Here is a 13,533-nt window from a genome sequence, read left to right on the forward strand (position 1 = left end):
GGGGCAACCAAGCCTCCTCTTTGCTCCAGCTCTGTGGCTTCCAGCCGCCATCTTGGTTGGGTTAATTTGCATATAGTCGCTCTGATTGGCTGGTGGGCGTGGCTTAAGGTGTAGTGATGGTACGGTCAATTTGCATGTTTGTCTTTTATTAGTGTAGATTTTATTTCAGAGAGAAATGGGGAGGGAAGGAGAGGTAAAAACATCAATGATGAGAGAAAATTATTGATCAGCTGCCTCTTGCATGCCCCACACTGGGAATTGAGCCCGCAACCTTGGGTATGACATGCCCTGACTAGGAATTGAACCCTGACCTTCTTGTTCATAGGTCAACACTCAACCACGGAGCCACGCTGGCCAGGCCAACCTCTATTTCCAACCTTACCTTTCATCAGTACCCTTAATTCAACTTAGAATCCAATTTCACTGAACTGCTAGTTTCCTGACTCTAAGCCTTATCTTAAAGCTGTTCCTCTAATTTTAACACCATTTCTTCTATTCTCCTCATCTTCCTAAACTCAAATTCTATTCAAGGACCAGTTCAACTATTTCCTCCTCAAGTCCCCTTCCTCCTCGACTCAAAGTAAGTTTTCCATCCTGAGAAGTCCCACCATTAGTAACGTTTCCTGCTTTGCTGTGTGTGTGTGTGTGTGTGTGTGTGTGTGTGTATTTGCATTATAACAATCTTTGTGTGTGTCTAATTTCTTCTACTAATTTCTAAAATTCCACCCACTAAAGTCCCCACAAAATTGAGTGTACCATCATGCACATGATGCATGGTTAATACCTTTTGATTAAATAAATGAATAATACATTTAAAAACATGCCACAAAGATTTTAATTGATCGGCCCAGGATCACATAAGTAATTTGTATCTCTCTCAGAACCTGGGCCTACATGTTATAGAGAGTTTCATCATCATCATCATTATTATTATTATTATTAAATTATATCATAAAGTGATTCTGCTACAAAAATAAACAAAACCAAGAAAAATCATGGACTTCTGATTCAGCTTTCCAAAAGGCAGGAGAAAAAAAAAACAGAAAAAACATTTTTGGAAAAATTTTCTGTTTTCTTAAAACCAGAAGATATATTTGTTGTCGTATTTTTTGAATTATTATTCACCTTAAATAATTAAAGTCAAGCTCAAGTACCTCAAGGTGATATGTTAGGGCAGTCACTAAATATTCAACCACCGAAGTTCATAAATACCCAAGAACCTACATTTCTAATTAATTACATAGTATCATGGAGTTGAGAACACATTCCCTGAACAAATAAATCTGGAAAATGCTGGAAATTTTTATGTCATCACATTAAATCTGGAATATGCCATCATATAAAGAAACATCAATAAATCAATCATTTTAACAGCTTCTCTGCCATATCACATGTGAAAAAGACAAAGAAAATGTCTTTCAACTCACAAAACAGACACACAGAAAAGAATGTAAAATCAGAGAACTTGGTAGAAAAATATAGCAGTACATATATTATTGTGAAATGTTATTGTTTTATACAAACTGGCAGCAGTATACTTGAAGTTAGTGTCAACATTTATAAAAGCTTTCACAGTCAACTCCAGAGAGGAAAATATGCTGAAGAGCCAAGATACTCTTAAGGAGCAATAAATTATGCTGAAAATTTTTTCAATGCCCGGCTCAAAAAAAAGGGAAAAGCTGTAAAGAAGCCCAATATATAAGAACTGTTCATTGTAAAAAGTAAAAGTGAATCTTATCATTTTAATTATTCCAACTGCTCTTATAATAATTTAGTATAAAATCCATTGAAAATAAGTGTTTTATGAAAGAAAATGTTCCCTGAACACACTATGCTCTCTTTTGCTTTTGGCCCAACAATGATGCTACCACTTCTAGGGACACCATTGCCAGTCGCCTCTCCCCACTCACAATTCCCCTTCCCCGCCTACACTGCCTTCATTCTTCAGGTTGCAGAGGTCATTAATACCTTCAAGAATTCTTCCCTGAACAACCTCCCCACAGTTGGGTTGTTTGTCCCCCAAAAAAGAAAAACTAGCCCTAGCACCCTATGCAGACCCCGAATACAGCATAAAGCGACTGTCTTGTCTATCTGCACTCCCCCCATCTTGCAACATGTATGTGCATACACACATACACACATTCACATACAAAGACACAGACTATAAGCTCCTTCTGGGCCAGGATATAGCATCTAGTATCTTTTGAAGAACACAGTACAAACACAACATTTTTATTGAATGAATACATGGTCATAAAAAAAGTAATTTTTTTTCCCATTGGATAAATTAATATCCAAGTGTCTCAAACATTTTTCATTGTATTCTGCAACATTCCCCATTTTATCTTCTGGCCAGGGGAGCAGACATCCTCAGGCTATCCACAAATTGAAAACCTGATTGAAGTTTTGTGCATAGGTCCCTGTGGATATTTTTGCATATTGGTTTTCCACTTTGAAAACAGAAAAAAAGAATGTATAATATCACATAACTTATTTTAATATATCTGTATTGATTTTAGAGAGAGAGGGAGAGGAAGAGATAGAAACATCTATGAGAGAGAAACATCGACTGGCTGCCTCTTACATGTGCCCTACTGGGGAATGAGCCTACAACCAGGGCATGTGTCCTGACCAGGAATCAAACCCTGACCTCCTGGTGGATAGATCAATGCTCAACCACTGAGCCACACCAGCCAGGCTCATATGACTAATTTTAAATGCTTACCATGAAAGTCTCTACAAATAAAAACATCATGATGGAATGTGGGCAAGATGGAGAAATGTGACATTTTAGCATTTATAACAATATTTCCATGTTACCTATTTTCAATTAATTTTATATTTTAAAAAATGTTCATAGTGCATCTCATAGTAATCATCGCTGTGACAGATTTTTAGAGCCCATTCCATATTAGGAAAATTCACTTGAAAGTCATGTCAAGCTCACCAAGCACGTGTGATATTTGTTATTTTCTGTTTTTCACACACTGGCAGAGGTAGAAAGATTACACAGCCTGCTTTGTCAGATATTATATTAAGCGAATTGCGTTATGGATTCCCTGTTACAATAGAATATTGGGGTAGCTCTGACCTTTTGTCCTTTCAAATATGAATCAGTCACACTATAGGGACAGTTGAGAGATAATAAGAGTCTTAGCCAAGGGTGGAACATAAACCATTTCAAAACCTTTGAGAACACAAGGCCAACTGTGTAGACATGGAAGCTGGCCAAATCCAGCCTGCTAGCCAAAAATGACCATTTCTGATCGTCAAGATTCAATGTGAAACCTTGACACAAGGGAATTTTAAATAAAAATGGGTTACAAAACGTGAGCCCACAGTTTAGGGGTTAATGCCTTTATGTGTCTCATGCAGAACATGAGACACATAACAATATGCTAAGTGCACACATGCACATCCACACTTTTTTCATTTGTTTGTTCTGATGCATTCTATATATCTGTGTTAGGTGCCCCGGACCTCATTCTGCACCCCCCCTGTGAGCATTTAGAGCCCATGGGCTCCTGAAAACACTCTGGTTGCTATTAGAGTTGAGCAAAATAAATCCATGACCACACGCACCTCAGTTCTCCAACTATCTCCTCCCCATCCACCCACCCTCAAACACATACACACAGTTTGTTAAAGTACAGAAGAGCCTTGAGAACATATAGATCATCTTAGTGATTTAAAATCTCAGTGTAAGTCTGAGAGACACAATAATCCTATGAGGTGGATTTATTCAAGAATTAAAAATAGCTGACCTGCGCTAACCCTCCTCTGGTTAAAGCTGGCTTATGGCACCTTTCCAGGAGTAAAGCAATCCTACAGAAACACTTTGCAGTGAGCCAGCCCAAATTTTTCCATCATTTTCCTTGCCTGGTTAGCCTAGATCTAATCCACTGCAGCACACTGTTCTAAGAGAGGGAGAACAAGATGTTCTCTTTAATCACTGAAGTAGAATGCAGTGTATATGGTAGCGGGTGGGGGAGGATCATACATCTGAAGAGGGTGAGCCAGAGGAAAGAACATCAGAGCGCTTGCCTCTAGATGTGTCCTCTTGGAAAAGTCATTCAAATTCTCTAGGCATGAATTTCTACCTGCTTGCAACTACACTCTTAATAGAAACTTGCATAAATACTGTGAATTTTGGTTAAAAGCTTGTAACTAAACATATTCTAAGTCTCTTTCCAAATATATTAATTTGTCAGTGCTGATGGAAGTCTTTTATAATTTTATGAAACTTACTAATATATTTTACTTATGAAATAAAAATGATAGGTTTAAGAGAACTATCCCTCAATATATATTAATGAACTCCCTCTTTTTTTTATTTAACCCTCAATAACAAGATGTAACACCAAGCAACAAACAATAGAATACATTACAAAGCACCAAGATATTGCCCTGGCCAACACAGATGGAAGAGTTGCACCAGAGAAATTGGCATGTGATTGAGAAGGGAAACTGAGCTTCAGAAATGCAATGCAACATAACATCACATTTTAAGGAGGAACTCAAACCATAGTCAACTTGAACCGGTTGCATCTTTAAAGAAGGAATAAAGACTGTCATGAGGAAATAGGAAACTAGGAACCTGGAATCAAAGTGCTAGCTAACCATCAGAGTAAACGTGGTGCCAGGTCAGTTTTATTACTACTAGTAACTAAGGTTCAATTGTTATGCTTATTCCTCTCTGTAGCCTGAAAACTTTCCAGAGACAATAATGAATTTTGTTTAATAAAAGAAGCATTCAAAATGCAGGGAGGAGTGGGGGAAATCAGCAAGAAAAAGTAAAGTAAATAGTCAAGACAGATAAAATTATTCCAGCTCTTACAAGAAGGAAACAAATTTCTGGAGGAAATTAATGATTAAATATATTCATTGACAGCTCCTTAAAAGCTATAATCTGCTGTTTAAAATTCTTTGAGTATATCCACTTTTAAGATGTTTTATTTCAAGTTCAAAAAGTTATGACAAAATGCTAATTTTGTTACTTAATTTATGAGAGCATACATTTTTCTTTCCTAAAAAAAAAAGGATTAGCACATTCTCAAGACATTTTCTCTTCCTTTTGAATGTCTCAGACAAAATTACGTATGTGTATGCAATACTACATATAATTTACATCCAAAATATAAACCGCATTTAATCTGTACATTTAAGTAAACACTTAGAAATAAACCAAAAACAACAATAACAGCTCTTTTCTTACCAAAATCATTGTGTTTCTTTTCTGACCCTTTTAAAACGGTTGTTGAAAGGTGTATGAATGAACACATACATCAAACAGATAGTGAGACCCTCAGAGGTCATTTCTTGCTTTCCACAGTAATGAAAAATTCAAGGCAACTGTCAGAAAATAGCTGGCACAGCATCATACTGGGCTGACATCAAAGAAGCTGTTGATTTTATGGTTACTTTCAAACAAAAAAGAAATACCTTATTTGGGGCTCTGATGACACTGGACCCCACCCTGTGAACATAACCATCTTATTTTGACAAGAACAAAGAGGAACTAGCTGTTCTCCTAGGAGCATATTAGAACCCAGAGAATCATTATTCTTCAAGAAAGATTCTCGCCGAAACCGGTTTGGCTCAGTGGATAGAGCGTCGGCCTGCGGACTGAAAGGCCCCAGGTTCGATTCCGGTCAAGGGCATGTACTTGGGTTGCAGGCACATCCCCAGGAGGAGATGTGCAGGAGGCAGCTGATCGATGTTTCTCTCTCATCGATGTTTCTAACTCTCTATCTCTCTCCCTTCCTCTCTGTAAAAAATCAATAAAATATATTAAAAAAAAAAAGAAAGATTCTCAAGAGACACCCTAGATCTCTGAGGGTTTCTTTATTATGCAACACCCAGAGAGTCAGAGCCATCCTCTCCATTCCCACCCTCCCACCTCCTACCATGGATGATGATCAGAATCTACCTAAGAACAAGAGCTCCTCAGGAAACTTAAGACACTGGAGACCTTTGGATATATACACAAGAGCACAGAGGTTGGGGCCAGAGCATGGAGGGTTTTGAATATGAAGCTAAGAAGTCAAACTTGGTCAGAAAAGCCATAAGGGACTATGAACTCATTAAAGCAAGGGAAATATGTGTTCTCAGTAAAGTTGAGTAAGTCATCTACTCTTGGGGCGAGTGACTAATTAAGTATTTAAAAATAATGAAAAAGATTTGGCCCCAAAATTTTCATGGCTTTCTGCAACAAAGCTTGGTTGCCTGATAGTAAAGAAAGCTGACAATGGGGTAATAGAGATTAGCAAGAAAATGGAAATGTCGAAACAACTAACCATGGGTCCAGAGGGACTAGCAAGACAGCTGAAGTCTACAAGATGTTTATGAGTCAAGATGATATAGAAGAGGGATGAAGGCTGGATCTGTAATGCTGTGAAATATAACACAAGAGTCATGGTCACCTAAGTGTGTTCTGAGTCCTCAGGCACACTGAGTGATGGATTGCACCAAAACACTCTCTCCAAATACAGCGCAGAATGCAAGACTGGACCAATCACTTTGATTGTATTTGGAGGAAGAGCATCAGTAGACAGATGGAAGGTGACCCTTGTGGTTGGAATAGATGGATCTCCTCACCATCCTCTCAATCAGCCGAGAATCAGTTTAGTTCAAAACAAAATTAATAAAATTGAGTTTCTTTGGGTTAGATTTAGAATACTGTACTGGATTTTCATTGCTAATGCCATCATAATTCCTAGAGTTCTTAAGAGAAACATTAGCTAAACTAGTGGGACAGCATAGTATGCCAACATTTTTTATCTATGTATCCTGGATTAAAATTGAGCATTTTTAAATCATTATTATCTGTCTTGTTTAAGCTAGGATTTCAACGCATGAAAATGTATAGGAAATTGTCAGCAGAAGGTACTGGTTTTATGAAAACATAGTAAGAATGTGATGTAAATCAAAGCTACCATTCTTGTCCAGCTAACAAGGTGCTATTTTTTTAAATAAATATGTAATTCATTCAAGTTGGCCTGTTAGTTTTTTCCATCCCATTAGATTCTTAATGAGATTATTTTTCTCTAAAGAAAATAGAGATATTAAATCAATATAGCCTCCTATAAAAAAGTACAGAGCAATCTAACATCTGCAGTAACATCCTAATTATGGATCCTGGAATCAGTAATAAAAATATATGTTAATACCTACCCATTTAATTAACCATGCTCCAAATACTTTTAATTTTATTTATATTGTAGAGCAAACATTATTTACAGGGTACAGTCCATCAGTCAATCACTGACATAATCCACTGCCATGGTTTAAAAAGATATTCAAACATAGAATAATAACAGCATAAGATGCAAGTAAAATACACACATTTGCTTTTTCTCACTAATGTCTATTTAAAAGTCACCTGGATTCTTATTAAACCATTCATGGTGAGTCTGGTAATTAGCAAGAGGCATAAACGCTTTTCTCATAGAAAAATCTTAAGCAAAATGAATTCAATGAGTGCTTCCTTTCCTAACACCATAGAAGGCTAGAGTTAGAATGGAATTTAGAGATCATGTTCATGGGTTCTTAAACCTAGAAGGTCCATAGATAATGCCAGATCCAGAAATTACACGGGAAATCATGAATATACTGTGCACGTGCATTTGAGGAGGAAAGACAGTGGGAATAACATACAGAGATTTCCATTGATTCTTAAATGATTTAATGAGTCTAAAGAAAGCAGAAATATCCACTTCCCATTTATTCTACACATTAGGTTTATTCTCTACATTCTACACAGGTAGAATACACCCTATTCTACACATCAGGAAATCGAGACCCAGATAGGGGACTAGAGCTACCAAAAGTCAAAGTCATGGAACGAGTTAGTGGTTATTAGGAGGGGGAAAAGAAGCAATATAGCTTTGTACTCTAAACCTAGAGGAAAATATGAATTTTAATTTGTCAAATACAGGTTTTATACACAATTAGGGTAGGTAGCTTACATCATGCAGTTTGAGACTCCTATATCTGTTATAATCTTTATTTAGTAAATCTTTATTTAGTCAAGAAAATGGGCTCTGCAGTTTGACTGAGTTCAAACCCAATCTCCCTTATTTTCCAGCAGTAAGAGCCTAACAAACATTTTAGCCTTCCTGTGACTCTGTTTCTGATACAGTGGGGATAATAGTAGTACTTGTCTTATTGGGTTCCCCCAAAACAGAACCTAATGGGATCCTTTGTGTAAATCGTTTGTTTACTAAACTTGGCATGAGGCATTACAAGAACGAGACAGAGCTATACGGGTAGAAAGTACTGAAGCTGCTTCTGTAAGCCGTGGCAGCCTGGTTCATCTGGGACCTCTGAGAGTGTACAGAATATCTCAGAATTGTCGATCCAAAGGCAGGGAGGCTGGAGAATTAACCCACCAGCTCTTGTGCACCTTTGCCTGAGGGTTGCCCTGAGAATGTTAAATCTTCCCTGCCAAGCTCACAGGCAGCTCTAGTGATTTCCTACAGCTTTGGAGAAGGCCTGAGACAGAAGGCAGACTGACATACAGTGTGTTTGAGGGAGACACTCAGCATGAGCCTGAGCTCACACAAAATTGTCTCCACAGCAATGACTGGTCAGAGTTGAGTCAAAGGACAGTGACACAAGACACTAAAAGCACTGGCTCAATTATTTGCCTCAAAGCATTGTTGTAGGGATTTAATAAAAATAATTCAAGTTAAAGTGGTTAGAACCAACCTCATATATAATGAAGGACCAATTCATTTAATTGTGATTATTATTCTTTTAATATTTATTGAGTACCTACCAGAGGCCAAGTACACTGTATTAGGTAATACAAAAATAATAATAATAAATAAATAGCACAGACTCTGCTCTCAATTTCTTCCCAGTCTACTAGAGAGAACAAAGACTTCAGCATTTGTCAACCAAGGCAATAAATGTTATGATAAAAGTATACATTGAGTCTAATTGCTATACAAAGTAGGGAGAAACACATTCTGCCTAGAGATCCTAGCAATCAGAAAGGTCTCACAGAGGAGCTTGTACCTGCATGGAATTTTGACAGATAAGTAGGAATGGCCTTAGGTGGGGGAAGCATTTCAAGTAGTGAGAGTAACATATACAGAAGCATGTCAAAGCTGCAAGAAAACATGAGATCTTGAAGAATAACAAGGGGCTCAAGGGGGCTGGAACATAGAAGTCCATAGGTGAATGTCAGGAGACAAAGCATGATCATAAAGGGATGACTCATTTGCCTTAGTTTGGGATGTATCTTTTAAAAATAAAAATAAATTTTTTATTGATTTTAGAGAGGAAGAGAGAGAGAGAGAAAGAGAGGAGAGAGACATCAATGATGAGAGAGAACTACTGATTGGTTGCCTCCCACATGCCTCACACTGGGGATAGAGCCTGCAACCCTGGCATATGCCTTGATCGGGAACCAAACCATGACCCTCTGGCCGGGCTGCCTTAGCTTGGAATTAATTCTACAGGCAATGAGGAATGATGGGAGGATTCATGCTTTAGGAACTTGTTAGAAGTATAGAAGATGAATTGGTGGAGAACAACATTGGATACTGGAAGAATCAGATGGGAGGCTATTGCATCTGACTTATCTGAGGTAAAGATGATGAAGGCCAAAACTAATCTAGAAGACTGTCAGTGAGGATAAGAGATAGGATGTATAAGTTTTGGTGACTGGATATATATGGAAGTTGAGGAAAAATAATATTCTAGGATGACCTCCTTCTGGCTTAAGTAATTGATTGTTTAGTGATGTTTCTCAACCAAGACAGGAAATAAAGAAGAGACTACATCTCAAATAAAGGAAAAAAATTAGATCATTTTGAATATACTGACTCTAAGGTATCTACACCAAGCTCATGTTTGTTTCCACTGTAGAGTCAGCCAGAGGGTTCAGCTGAAGTGAGAAAGACACAGAGAGTTTCCCATGATGCTTTGCAGGGCACTTGGAAGTACTTTTCTGGGCCCCAAACTGAAACCAGACCTTAATAAGTAAATCTGATACTTTAGTAAACTACAAGCTATATATGAGCATTTTTTAATTCCAATAATTTATTCTAGCATCATTAGAATATACAGTAGGTGCATGATGGGTGTTTTAGAATATGATATGGATTAATGTTGTGTCTGAAATTCCACCACTAGTGATTTATTACTCTTAAGATATTGTTCTTTCCAGGAATTTTTGTTTTAAAAGTGCAAATACCTTTGGATCCACACATTGAGGTGTTATTACTCATGGCAAATCCATGTTTTTCTTCATTAATCTAGTTGAAAAAAGAGACACTGAGGGAACAGGAGCTTTGGTGTGAGGCAGAGAAATTGGGGTCATTTGCGCAGATGGGGAAGACAGGATGGAAAGAGACTAATTCTTCTTTAGGATCACAAGTCATCATCAAGGGGCCCAGCCCCTGTCTAGAGGAAAGATGGATTTGGGTTGAGGAGGGGTTCATAGGAAATGGAAAGTAACTAAAGGCCAACTTCACTATTTTAGCTCTTTGGGCTCAACTTTCAAAATCTGGTCCAGTGTGTAGTGTGAGAAAACTACAGTAGACACACAGAAAACAGAGTCATGCTTACAGAATACTGATAACAGTGTTTGTCTGTTTTTACAAAATCAGATTATTTCTCAATTAATAGAATTTTCCAAGGAACCTGAAGCATCTTCTTGGTTGCTAGTGAAGCCAGCAACCTACGTCCAATACCAATGTTCAGTCTAGAAAGTTAAGTTATATAAAGTAAAATGTTATAATAAAGATAAATCTTCATGTAATCACGTTAACCTAAGTAAAGGGGCTGTGATTTTCTAAGCCTGTCGTCTCTCAGCTTATAGAGTGGATGAACTTTCTTGACAGACCATTTCTTCAGTGAAATAATAGCATTCGTTTTCCTGCCTAATAAACTGGTACTATGAGCATCAAATCTTCATCTCCTCTATTAAGGGAAACGATTCCCACTGCCCTCCTACCATATTCTTTCATTAGGCAAGTACCTTAGGTCAGAGTTTCTTTTACCAATTATAGGCCTCATCAATTCCCCAATCTCAGTTTTAAAAGACTTTAATAGGAATTTAAGTTTCCTATAACTAACAAGCAATTCCATTAGGAAAAGAATGAGAGAGGAAAGTGATTACGGAATTAAAGGGAAGAGACACGTGCTCGTCTGTTCAATACAACTCTGTACCAAGTCCTCTGAGGAGCAGTGATAATACAAGCATGGAGTCTGCTTCTAAGGGGCTCACAGTGAAGCATAAGAAAACAGCAGTAAGATGCATAGAAGATGGCAAATACCCTCAACTACAGAAAAAGGAACCAACTACCTAGAGTAGCAAGAGGGGCTGCCAACGAGATGGCATTCGTCTCTCAGTCAGTCAGTCAATATAAACCTATTAGGGCAGGTGCTTTGTTAGATGCTAGAGATCACAATCTAGTTGGGAAGGGGAGGAACAAAGGTGTTCTGCTCTTGGGAAGGGCTTGAAAGGAGATAAAATCATGAAAGATGGTGAATGAGGGTGCTCATTAGCAAAGATGGTTAGGGAAGGCTTCTTTAAGGACTGGAAGAAAAACAGCCATGCAAAGTTATGGGCTGAAACTACAGCAAAAAAACAAAATTCCTAGGCAGGAACAAACTAGCTTGCCATCTCTGAAGGCAGGAAGAGGTCAATGTCGCTGTAGCAGAGTGAACTAAGGGGATAGAGAAAGAAGAAAAGTCATAGGTTACTTAGGGGTCAGAGTATGTGGGCCTCTGGATAATGTGGTTAGAAATTTAATTGTAAGTAGAAGCCATTGAGGAGCTTTAAATGGGAATGCTATAGTTTGATGTAGGTCATAGCCAGTTTTCTCTGGCAGCACGGTGAAGAACTGACTTTAGAGGAGCAGTAGTGGAGACCAGAAGACTGATTAGGAGCTTGTGGCCATAGTTCAGGTAAGAATGATGATGGCGCCCTAACCGGTTTGGCTCAGTGGATAGAGCGTCGGCCTGCAGACTGAAGGGTCCCAGGTTCAATTCCAGTCAAGGGCATGTACCTTGGTTGCGGGCACATCCCCAGTAGGGGGTGTGCAGGAAGCAGCTGATCGATGTTTCTCACTCATCGATGTTTCTAACTCTCTATTCCTCTCCCTTCCTCTCTGTAGAAAATCAATAAAATATATATTTTTTAAAAAAAAAAAGAATGATGATGGCACTAATCCAGAGGAGATATGATAGTAACTTAGACCTGGGCTATGGTAAGAAGATGATGAAAATGAATAAGATTCAGGATATCTTTTGGTAATGGGTTGACAGAATCCTATACAATAAAAGGCTAATATGCAAATCAACCAAACAGCAGAACGACAAGTCACTATGATGCATACTGACCACCAGGGGGCAGATGCTCTACACAGGAGCTGCCCCGTGGTGGTCAGTGCATTCCCACAGGGGGAACGAAGCTCAGCCAGAAGCCAGGCTCATGGCTGGCCAGCACAGTAGCAGTGGCAGAAGCCTCTTCTGCCTCTGCAGCAGCGCTAAGGATGTCCAACTGATGGCTTAGGCCTGCTCCCCAGGGGAAGCGGGCCTAAGCCATCAGTCGGACATCCTCCGAGGGCTCCTGGACTGTGAGAGGGCGCAGGCCAGGATAAGGGACCCCCACCCCGAGTGCACAAACTTCATGCACTGGGCCTCTAGTCTATTAATAAATTTTATGTGGAATGTAAAGAAAAGGGAAACCAAGGTTTACTCTCAGGTGTGGCCTGAGCAGCACTGCAAGTGGTACTCGCTTTTACTGAGATGAAGAAGGCTTAGTGAGAAGGAAAAAATGAGTTTTCTGGCCATGTTGAGTTTGATATTCTACTTAGAAATTCAACTGGAGAGAAGCAGATAATTGGGTGCATGATTAAAGAGAGATAAAGGGGAGGTTCAGGCTAGGAATAGAAATTTGTGAGCCATCACATAATAAATGGTCTGAAACTATGTTAACATGCTGAGATGTATCATTCAACTCACGTTTATGAGGCATCTTCAATGTGTAAAGCAGATACCGGTCCTTGCACTGGGATCAATAGGATGGCTGCCTTTAAGGAGCTTAGGACAGCGTGTGTGCATGTGTATGTGTCTGGGGTGGGCGTGAGACATAAATAAGTAAAATACACAGCAGAGGGAAGTAGCTATAAAACAGACCAAGGCAAAATGGAGTGGGAATACAGTGAAAGATGTGATTAATTCCAACTGAACAATCTGTTTCTCAGAGGCTGTGACATTTCAGGTGACCCTTTAATAATGTGTTGATATTCGCAGGTGGATGAAGAGGGAAAGGGTTGAAGGTCCAGTGTGGGCAACAACAGGGAGGTGCAAAAGTGAATACAAAACACATCCTGGAGCAGGAAGGAATGAACAAATCAACACAACACAGTACCCAACAGGAAAGGAGCACAAAGCCTACATACGGAGGCCTGCCTGTACACAAATAATGAAAGTGGCTATCCAAGGTGGTCAGACAGGAGGTGGAGGAAGTATGAGAGAAAATTGATACTGTGAAAATTGATGCTGTTAAGATCT

At 38.8% G+C, this 13,533-nt stretch overlaps 1 protein-coding gene across 1 annotated transcript in view; it reads right to left on the minus strand.

Moving 5' to 3' along the window:
- Positions 1–6,345, minus strand: part of INPP4B (inositol polyphosphate-4-phosphatase type II B) — a 496,781-nt gene extending 490,436 nt beyond the window's left edge. The window contains exon 1 of the mRNA XM_023754658.1: positions 6,297–6,345. The gene's annotated coding sequence lies outside the window, so the exon portion shown is untranslated. The remainder of the gene's footprint in view (positions 1–6,296) is intronic.
- Positions 6,346–13,533: the final 7,188 nt, after the last annotated feature.

Source organism: Myotis lucifugus, unplaced genomic scaffold, assembly GCF_000147115.1.
Source record: "Myotis lucifugus unplaced genomic scaffold, Myoluc2.0 scaffold_1, whole genome shotgun sequence".
In the NCBI taxonomy this organism is placed as follows: Eukaryota; Metazoa; Chordata; class Mammalia; order Chiroptera; family Vespertilionidae; genus Myotis; species Myotis lucifugus.